The sequence below is a fragment of the Saccopteryx leptura genome, chromosome 2, assembly GCF_036850995.1.
Source record: "Saccopteryx leptura isolate mSacLep1 chromosome 2, mSacLep1_pri_phased_curated, whole genome shotgun sequence".
Classification (NCBI taxonomy): Eukaryota; Metazoa; Chordata; class Mammalia; order Chiroptera; family Emballonuridae; genus Saccopteryx; species Saccopteryx leptura.
In genome coordinates, this window is record NC_089504.1 from 75,668,104 (window position 1) to 75,678,991 (window position 10,888).

General features: G+C 39.6%; 1 non-coding gene and 1 pseudogene across 1 annotated transcript; both read right to left on the reverse strand.

Annotated features, from left to right (window-relative positions):
* Nucleotides 1-1,018: 1,018 nt before the first annotated feature.
* On the reverse strand, nt 1,019-1,506 carry LOC136393824 (large ribosomal subunit protein eL21-like; annotated as a pseudogene).
* Nucleotides 1,507-7,994: 6,488 nt separating this feature from the next.
* On the reverse strand, nt 7,995-8,101 carry LOC136396502 (U6 spliceosomal RNA). Its single transcript, XR_010749787.1, has one exon. It is a non-coding gene; the product is annotated as a U6 spliceosomal RNA (small nuclear RNA).
* Nucleotides 8,102-10,888: the final 2,787 nt, after the last annotated feature.

Consider the following 10,888-nt stretch of genomic DNA (forward strand, 5'->3'; position numbering starts at 1 on the left):
CAAATTATCAGGTATCTTAAGTGATTTCCTCCCCAAAATGTTGTACTAGCTAATATGTTGGGGGTGGGGAAAGACTTTTAAAGAGAAATAATTTATGCTATTCTATTTAGCTTATCTACATACTATTTTCTCTTTGTGATGTTGCCAACTTACTCGGAATTCCCCATTTGTTTCCCAACAGAAAGCTTTATCTGGAAACTTATATAAATATTGAGAAGTAGGCTGCAGGGTGGTGGCCCTCGGCGCAGTCAGAGAGCCTCTGGCCAGGCTCAGGAGCTGTGCTGTACGCCCCTGGCAGCAGCACGGTCTGATTCTGTGTTTGTGTGAAGGGCTCACTGTCTCCTAGGCGCTTTCACAACAGCCCTGTGAGCTGGGCAGGGTTTCCATCTAACAGATGAGAAATCCAAGGCTCCAGAATGTTAACTCACTCGCCTAAAGTCATTACTTAGTGGGGATAAACCACACATTAAGTCCCTTTTCTTTTCTTTTTTTTAATTTCTTTTTTTTTTAAAGGGACAGAGAGAGAGTCAGAGAGAGGTATAGATAGGGACAGACAGACAGGAACAGAGAGAGATGAGAAGCATCAATCATCAGTTTTTTGTTGCGACAGCTTAGTTGTTCATTGATTGCTTTCTCTCTCTTTTTTTTTTTTTTACAGAGACAGAGAGAGATAGGGGTACAGGGGCTTCACCTTCTGTGGGTATGAACTCTTACCCAAGACTCTGACTCACTGTGAAGCATGCACATGTGAGCTTGATGAAACCAGCCCAGCTAACACAAAGAGCAGAACTAAAATGTCAGCAGGCACTCACCAAGGGGAAGAGTGTTTACTGTTTGTGTTCAGCCAAGTTAACTGATTAAAAAATAATAATAATTCAATGCTCTTCAGAAAATCTAAAAGAATCTAACTCAAACTCTGATTCCAAAGAGTATTTTCCCAGCTGCTGCTCTCTACTTCTTTATACCTTTTTTTTTTTTAAACCAATACAGTGAGGTCTTCTATTTGTTTTTACACTTATCATGCCATGAATTCATAGGAAACGGGTTCCCGCAATTCAGGCTCCTTCCCATTGGTTCTCACAAGGTGTGCTTCTCTGGGTGGAACAGGCTGACGCTTCAGCTGAACCCGGGGACCTTTCTCTTTGGCTTCCTTCCTCTTTCTGGTCATTTTCCTTCACATATTTCAGGAAGCTATCTTGGCTCTTAGAGTGCTTAATATTCCCAATACGTACATTAATCCTCTTGGCAAGAATCTTGCTCTTAACTTGTTTGTTCACAACAAGGCCCACCGCATGCTGGGTGACATTGTAGACTCTTCCAGTTTTGTCATGGTAACATTTGTGGGGCACTCCTTTTTGAACAGTGCCCATCCCCTTGATGGCTACATCACCTTTCTTGTAGATTCGCATGTATGACCAGAGGAACAACTCCGTGTTTTCTCAAAGGCCTGGAGAGCATATACCGGGTGCCTCTCCGCTTTCCTTTTGTGTTAGTCCTTTTGGCGAATTACTGGGAGACGCTGGTGGCTGGTCCGGCTGAAAAGAAGTTCTTTACAACCTTTTTAAGTAATTTCTTCTCAGGCATTGTAGGTGGGAATGAGAAAATTAGCATATCTTTTTTAAAAAGTTTGGCAAAAAGAATCAAGGGTTTAAAATGTTGCCTAAGCTTTTGATCCAGTAATTTCCCTCTAGGATCTTATCTTTAGAGATAAGCAGACAAGCATGCAAAGATATACGAAAAAACTTTTTTTTTTTGTAAAAACTTTTTAACAGTAGTACTGTTTTTAATTTTTTAAATTGCGTAGTAACTACTCAAAGCTAAGATCCAAAAGTTTGATAGAACGCTATTTTGAAATTTTTACCAAAATAGTAACACTAGTGGTTTTCTGAGTGGTGAAATTTAGAGTGAGTGTTTATTTACTATCTTCTTCATGCATTCCTCTATTGTTTATGTTAGTTTACAATGAACTCATATTATTTTTTAAATTAAAAAAAAAAAATAGTTTATTCTCATTATACATCGTAGTTATGTCCGATAAAGTTGCCACAAACACTGAATTAGCCAATAGAGGAAATAAAGGGTTAATTTCCTGTGAGCTTCTGGTCACATTTTTTGTATTATGTGTTTCTATTTAAAAACAACATTTTTCTTTTTTAGATTTTATTTATTCATCTTAAGGGGGGGGGGGGGGCAGAAAGCATCAACTCTCATAAGTGCCTTGACCAGGCAAGCCCAGGGTTTTAGACAAGCGACCTCAGGGTTCCAAGTGAACGCTTTATCCACTGTGCCACCACAGGCCAGGCTAACGACAACATTTTTATTTAATATATACTGTCAACTCATCAACATTGAATTCACAACAGCACTATAACTCATGCCTGAACAAAGCATATCTATATATGTATTTTTTTTTCTGGAAGGCACATCATAGCTTTCTTGTATTCAGAAACTAGACAAGACTTCTACACTATGCTTGGAAGCCATTTTAGTTGGTAAATTCACCAACAAAAGCACAAAAATGTGAAAAATGGCAATAAGTAGACTACAAAAGAGAGAGTGGTTTACAGCATGAGAGTGCAATGAGAAGGCAGTGTCACCACGTGTGTGAATATTGGATGATGCAAATTTTCCACGACAGTGCACACTATGATTTGGAACATATAACATTAAAATTCTAAAGTTGTAATTTTAGAATGTCAGAAAGTTAAAAACATGAATTAATACAAATATATCATGAACACATACTAATCTATTTAATTCATTAAAAAGGAAACCAGCAGAATAGTGATGCTGGCCCAAAGAAGCACAGGAGAGACCTTGGAAGGCACAAGTATGATTTTTGGGTTATGATAACTTTTAGCAAGTAGCTGAATTCAAAATACCAAATCTGTAAAGAATGAGGATTGACTGTATAGCTATTTTCCCAGTTAGGAACTAAAATACAAACACTTTATTTTATGAACCTATATAAATTTTCCCTCAGGTACTGGCCTCTGAACTTTAGAACTTTAGACAGCCATGATTTCTCATTCACCACTACACACCAAATAGCTAGCTAAGTGCCCATAGTAAGTGCTTAATAAATGTCCTTTTCTATCAACCATTTCTCTGAATGACAAACTTCAGGGCATACAAAGTTTTGTCCTCAATCCTGTAGTAAAGTTCTGCTGTTTGGGGATCACTAGGTGGAAGGATGAGCCACTAGAGGGGACATCTGTCATTGTTTTTAGCTACCCAGCATCTAAAACTATCATCAGAAAACTCCCACATATAAGGCAAAGTTTACCTCCCAATTGAAAACCTGAAAATGCCAGACCTGCTTCCTCTGCCTCACTTGCATCTAGATTCAAATTATGACCTAGGTTTAACCAATAAATTCAAAGTTTGTACATGAACCAGCAGGCTGCCAGCCATTTCCAGAAGCAGCTATAGCAACGGTCTTAGTGATGGTGGACAGTGTCCTTCTAGCGTCATAGCATTAGCGGCACCAGCTGCAGTGTGTGTGTACGGTGGGACAGCTCTGTGACATGATGATGGGCATTGTCTCAGGTTGTGAAGTCTCTGAGTTGGTTCTCTGACACCCTGGAAAACAAGTCCACTGCTCAAACCTAGTGATTTACCCTAACATGTATAAGATTTCCTAAAATAGACAGACCAGACGACACCAAAAGTTCTAGTTACATGGGAACAAAGGAATTTCTGTTTGCTTAAGCAAAATAAGAAGTTTAGTAACCTACATAAGTTAAAACTCCCAGGGTAAATCAAGTAATGGGCATGCTAGATACAGAGGCTTAAGCTAAACATCAAGAACTCAACTTAGCCTGACCGGTTGGTGGCACAGTGGCTAGAGCGTTGGACTGGGATGTAGAGGATCCAGGTTTGAAACCCTGAGGTCGCCAGCTTGAGCACAGGCTCATCTGGTTTGAGCAAAGCTCACCAGCTTGGACCCAAGGTTGCTGGCTCCAGCAAGGGGTTACTTAGTCTGCTGTAGCCCCACGGTCTAGGCACATATGAGAAAGCAATCAATGAACAACTAAGGTGTCGCAACGAAAAACTAATGATTGATGCTTCTCATTTCTCTCCGTTCCTGTCTGTCCCTATCTGTCCCTCTCTCTGACTCTGTCTCTGTAAAAAGAAAAAAAGAAAAAAGAACTCAACTTAAAAAAAAAAAGAACTCAGCCTTGCTCTTTCCATAGCTCAAGAAGAAAAAAAAAGACTGAATGGACACAGGATAGGTAAATAATATGTGTTATAGACATTAATATAATCCATATGGCTATTGTGGTGAAGAATGTAACAATTTAAGAAATTTTATAAAAGTCTCAATGATAAATAAAAATCTACCAGGCTTGCTTTACCATGAAAGGACCATCTTCCTTCTGAGTGCATGGTAAGGTTCAAAACAGTACACTTTTAGCTATATACTACTTCCATGACCCATCATGGCCATGGCAGTAGGCTTCTAAAATTAGCCAAAGCTTTGTGACTTTGGATTACTTTAGATTATTGGCAAAATGTTACCAAATGTGAAATCTAAAAGAAAAATGGTTCAACAATATATGAAGTTTCCTTTCTTTTTTTTTTTTTAAAAAAAATATATATATATAACATTTTTAAATTTTATTTTATTTTTATTTTTTACAGAGACAGAGAGAGAGTCAGAGAGAGGGATAGATAGGGACAGACAGACAGGAACGGAGAGAGATGAGAAGCATCAATCATTAGTTTTTCGTTGCAACACCTTAGTTGTTCATTGATTGCTTTCTCATATGTACCTTGACTGTGGGCCTTCAGCAGACTGAGTAACCCCTTGCTCAAGCCAGCGACCTTGGGTCCAAGTTCGTGAGCTTTACTCAAACCAGATGAGCCCGTGCTCAAGTTGGCGATATCAGGGTCTCGAACCTGGGTCCTCCGCATCCCAGTTTGATGCTCTATCCACTGCCCTGGTTGGGCTGAAGTTTCCTTTCTTATTGATGGGGTGTGTGTGTGTGTGTGTGTGTGTGTGCGTGCGCGCATGCGTGTGCACACACATGAATGTACATGTTTGTATTTTCTTTAGTTTTTTGCCTCATGTATCAGTGCTGTGGATTTTTGGTATCTTCCCAGATGGGAAGAAGCTCCTGAATCAGCCATTTTACCTTCCACATCTCTCCTCCCAATAGCCATTACTTTGGAGAGTTTCTAGCTTCAGCTACTTGAGTGAAGCAGTAAGACACAAAGTAATGTGTGAAGTGAATCAAGACTTGCAGATTTAATCTGCCTCTGACTGTGACGGGGGGAGGGCCTCAGGAGAAATTGAAATGGGACACTGATTTTTGGCTCCTCCACAGTTTGTGAAGAATAAAGGGTTTTATTGAAAAATTATCTCACTGGATAGCTCAGTTGGTTTGAGCATCGTCCTGAAGGACACAGGTTGCCGGTTTTGTCCCTGTTCAGGGCACATACAAGAACAGATTGATGTTCCTGTCTCTTTCTGTCTGTCTGTCTGTCTCTCTCTCTCTATTTCTCTCTCTAAAGTCAATAAAATAAACATTTAAAAAAATAAACTATCTCCTCCACCAGGTTGCAAGGGATTCAAGGACTTAGCTTGAATGTTACTGTCTGTCTCTACAGCCCTCAGCAAAGTGAGGGACTAACGGATGATGAACTCTGACTCCGAGTACTTCAAAGCGAGTGGAAACATAAAACTGGTATATGAATAACCAAGATATAACACAGAGAATATTTTAAAAAGGGCTTTGGGATTTCAAAGAAGGAAGCAATTTCATGCAGCTGAATGGACAAAAAATCTTTACTACAGAAGTAGCTTTAAGAGAAGAACAGGGAGGGCTGGAGCTGGTGTCAGGAAATGCCAAGCAGAGAAACCACGGATAAAACAAGCCAAAAAAGAGTGACTTTTTTGTTTTTATCTCAACCACTGACAACCAAAATAGGAGAGGATATTCTTTGTTTGGAAAAAATACTTTGATAAATTACTAGAATTAAGGGTGAGAACTTCAACTTCCTGGTGATCACATGACCCAAGCAAATATCATGATCCCTACACTTTACTAAGTGAGACAAAGGAGGGAATCAGACACACAGCCAGGTTGGAGGACCAATGCCCTGAGCCATACACCCTCCCTATTACACTGGAATACAGTAAGCATTTTGGGAAATCACAAGGAGTTTAAAGGGGATTATCTTGAAAGGGTAATGCTGGAATTACCTAGGCATGTCATGGAAGATAGCCTAAAAGCATATGTAGGGTCCATATCACAAAGTGCAAAATGCTGTAATGTAAAATTTGGGTTTTTTTTTCTGATACCAATAGCCTCAGACCATGGCTCTTTTCAGTAACGTCCCTACTATGCACTCTTTTCCTTTTTTTTTTTTTTTTTTTTTGCATTTTTCTGAAGCTGGAAACAGGGAGAGACAGTTAGACAGACTCCCGCATGCACCCGACCGGGATCCACCCGGCACGCCCACCGTGGGGCGACACTCTGCCCACCAAGGGGCGATGCTCTGCCCATCCTGGGCTTCGCCATGTTGCGACCAGAGCCACTCTAGCACCTGAGGCAGAGGCCACAGAGCCATCCCCAGTGCCCGGGCCATCTTTGCTCCAATGGAGCCTTGGCTGCGGGAGGGGAAGAGAGAGACAGAGAGGAAGGCGCGGCAGAGGGGTGGAGAAGCAAATGGGCGCTTCTCCTGTGTGCCCTGGCCAGGAATCGAACCCGGGTCCTCCGAACGCTAGGCCGACGCTCTACCGCTGAGCCAACTGGCCAGGGCACTCTTTTCCTTTTTAAGAAAGATCCTCTGTACACTTTACCCAGTTTCTCTCAACAGTAACATTTTGCAAAACTGTTATATACAAACTGTTATGTACTAAACTGTTATATAGTACAAAATACATTCAGGATATTGGCATTGGTACAGTTCAATGATCTTATTAGATTTTTCTAGTTTTGTGAGTGTTATGTGTGTATTTTGTTCTAGACAATGCTATCACATGTGTAGATTTGTGAATCCATCACCACAGTCAAGATATTAAAGAGATCCAGCGCCACAAGGATACTTCATGTTGCCTTTTCATAACTATCCCCACCTTCCTGCCATGCGGGTCACCCCAACCCAGCTCCATTCCTAACCCCTGATAGCCAATAATCTGTCTTCCATTTCTAAAATCTTCTCATTTCAAAAATGTTATATAAGTGAGATTCTACAGCATGTAATTTTGGAGAAGTGAATTTTTTCACTCAACATAATTTCCTTGTGACTCATTCAAGTTCTTGCATGTGTCATCCCATTATTCTGCTGTTGCTAAACAGTATTCTAGGGAAGGAGTACACCACGGTTGGTTTAACCAGTCACCTGTTGAAGGATCTGGGTTGTTTCCAGTTCTGGCCATCACAGATAAAGCTACTTTGAGCACTTGTGTACGGGTTTTTTATGAACATAAGTTATCATTTATCTGAGTTAAATGCCCGAGAGTGCAATTGCTGAGTCATATAGTAATTGGATGTTTACTTTTATGAGAAATGACAGCTGTGTCACTTTATATTTCCACTAGCCATGTTTGAGGGATCCAGTTTCTCCACACCCTTACCAAGCATTTGAGTGACAACATTTTTTTGTTTTAGCCGTCTGACAGGTATATAGTCAAACTCGTTGTAATTTTTATTTGCTTTCCGCTGATGGCTAATGATGTTGAACATCTTTTCATGGGTCTATTTGCCCCTTATATTTCCTATTTGGTGAAATAGCTGTTCATGCCTTTCCTTATTTTCTAAATGAGTTGTCTGTATCTTTACTCTTGGGTCCTGAGACAATTATAGATACATGTCTTTTATTGGATATGAGGCTTCCATATTATATTTCCTAGTCTATGGATTATCTCTTTACTCTCTTCACGTGAGCTTTCACAGAACAAATATTTTAATTTCAATAAGTTCAGATCCTCAAAACCATTTTTTTCCCTTAAAAAATTATATATATATATATATATATATATATATATATATATGGAATGCTTCATGAATTTGCATGTCACCCTTGTGCAGGGGCCATGCTAATCTTCTCAGTAGCGTTCTCATTTTAGTATATAAACTGCTGAAGCGAGCCCCCCCCTTTTTTTTACTTGTTTTTCCAAAGAGTTTTATAGTTAAAATTTTATGTTCAAGTTTATAACCCATTTTGAGTCAATTTATGTATTAGGTTGAATTGTGTTTAGCTCAAGTTTCATTTTTTTTGCTAAGGATGTCCCATAGCTCCAGCCCCATTTATTGAAAAAGCGGCTCTTTCCAATATTTATATCAGACAAAACAGACTTTAAAGCAAAGGCAAAAAAATTATAAAAAGATCAATTCAACAAGATTGTATAAACTTTGTAAATGTTTATTCACACAACATAGGAGTACCTAAATATATAAAACAAATCTTTTTTTTAAGATTTTTACTTTTTTTTTACTTTTTTATTATTATTCATTTTAGAGAGGAGAGGGAGAGACAGAGGGAGAGAGAGAGAGGAGAGACAGAGAGAGAGAGAGAAGGGGGGAGGAGCTGGAAGCATCTACTTCCATATGTGCCTTGACCAGGCAAGCCCAGTGTTTCAAACTGGCGACCTCAGCATTTCCAGGTTGACGCTTTATCCACTGAGCCACCACAGGTCAGGCTATAAAACAAATCTTGATGGACATAAAGGGAGAGATTGACAGTAATACAGTCACAGTAGGGGATTTTAACACCCATTGACATCAATGGATAGATCTTCCAAACAAAAAATCAACAAGGAAATAACAGCCTTAAATGACATATGAGACCAGATAAATTTAATTGATCATTTTAGAGAATTTCACCCCAGAGCAGCATAATATACATTTTTTTCAAATGCACATGGAACATTTTCTAGGATAGGGCACATGTTAGGACACCAAAAATGTCTCAATAAATTTAAGAAGGGTTGAAATCATATCAAGCATCTTCTCCAACCACAATGGTATGAAACTAGAAATCAAAAGGAACCCTCATGCACTGTTGTTGGGAACACAGACTGGTGTAGCCTCTGTGGAAAGCAGTATAAAGTTACTTCAAAAAATTTAAAATGGAACTGTCTGTGATCCAACAGTTCTACTACTGTGAATATATCCAAATGAATCTGAAACACTGATTTGAAAGAATATATGCACCCCTATGTTTACTGCAGCATTATTTACAATAGCCAAGATTTGGAAGCAGCCCAAGTGTCCATCAGCAGATGAGTGGAATAAAAAGTGGTGGTACATTTACAGAGTGGAACATTACCCGCCATAAAAAAGAAAGAAATCTTACCTTTTGCAACAGCATGGATGGACCTGGAAAGTATTATGCTAAGTGAAATAAGCCAGTCAGAGATCACAAATACCATATGTTTTCACTTATATGTGGAATCTAATAAACAATCTGGCCCTGCTTAACACAGCTTAAAAGCAAGACCCAGGCCTGACCTGTGGTGGTGCAGTAGGTAAAGTACCAACCTGGAACACTGAGGTTGCTGGTTCAAAACCCTGGCTTCCCTGGTCAAGGCATATATGGGAGTTGATGCTTCCTGTTCCTCCCTCCTTCTCTTTCTAAGATGAATAAATAAATAAGTAATAAATAAATAAATAAACCTAAAAAAAATTTTAAGGAAAGCTAGACCCGTAAGCATGACAAAATTTCCAAATAACATAACTGTGTCCCAGAACAAAGATCAACAATATTTATAGTACTGTATTATATAACACTTTAACAAGATAAATACACAACATCTGGCATTTGATGGAAAATTATCAGGCATGCAAAAAAGTAGAAAAAAATGATCCAAAATGAGAAGTAAAATAATGAATCAATAGGAACAGATTTAGAAATTATATACATGATATTAAGGGACAAGGGCATTAAAACAGTTACTATGTTAAGAACTCTACTGCTATGGTCTGAATGTCTTCTCAACATACGTATGTTGAAATCCTATTTCTCAATGGGATGGCATTTGGAGGTACCCTTTGGGAGTTGCTTAAGTCTTAAAGGTGAAGTTCTCACAATACAATTAGTGCACTTATTAGAGAGATCTCACCCTGGCTTGGTATCTCAGTTGGTTAGAGCATTATCCTGACATGCCAAGGTTGTAGGTTCTATCCCCAGTAAGGGCACATACAAGAATCAACCAATAAATGCATAAATAAGTGGAACAACAAATCTTTCTCTCTCTCCCTCTCTCTCAAATCAATCACTAAATAAAAATTATAAGCCTGACCAGGCAGTGGCACAATGGATAGAGCATTGGTCTGGTATGCTGAGAACCCAGGTTCGAAACCCTGAGGTCACCGGCTTGAGCGCAGGCTTCATCCGACTTGAGCGCGGGATCATAGACATGACCTCATGATTGCTGGCTTGAGCCCAGAGGTCACTGGCTTGAAGCCCAAAGTTGCTGGCTTGAATCCAAGGTCACTGACTTGAGCAAGCAGTCACTTGCTCTGCTGGAGCTGCCCCATCCCCATCAAAGCACATATGAGAAAGCAATCAATGAACAACTAAGGTGCCACAATGAAGAACTGATGTTTCTCATCTCCTTCCCTTCCTGTCTGTCTGTCCCTGGCTGTCCTTCTCTCTCTCTCTCTCTCTCTCTCTCTCTCTCTTTTGTACATGCACTCGTACACATGCACTAAAAATAAAAAAAAGAAAGAAATCTCACAGAGCTCTCTTGCCCCTTCTGCCATGTGAGAAATTTGCAACCCAGAAGAGCACCCTCACCCAACTGTACCAGCACCCTGGTCTCGGACCTCTCAGACCACGGGAGATGACTTTCTGTTGTTTATAAGCCACCTGTCTGTGGTATTTTGTTATAGCAGCCCAAACTGACTAATAAGACAGCAGCCTTTGAGTGTCTTTG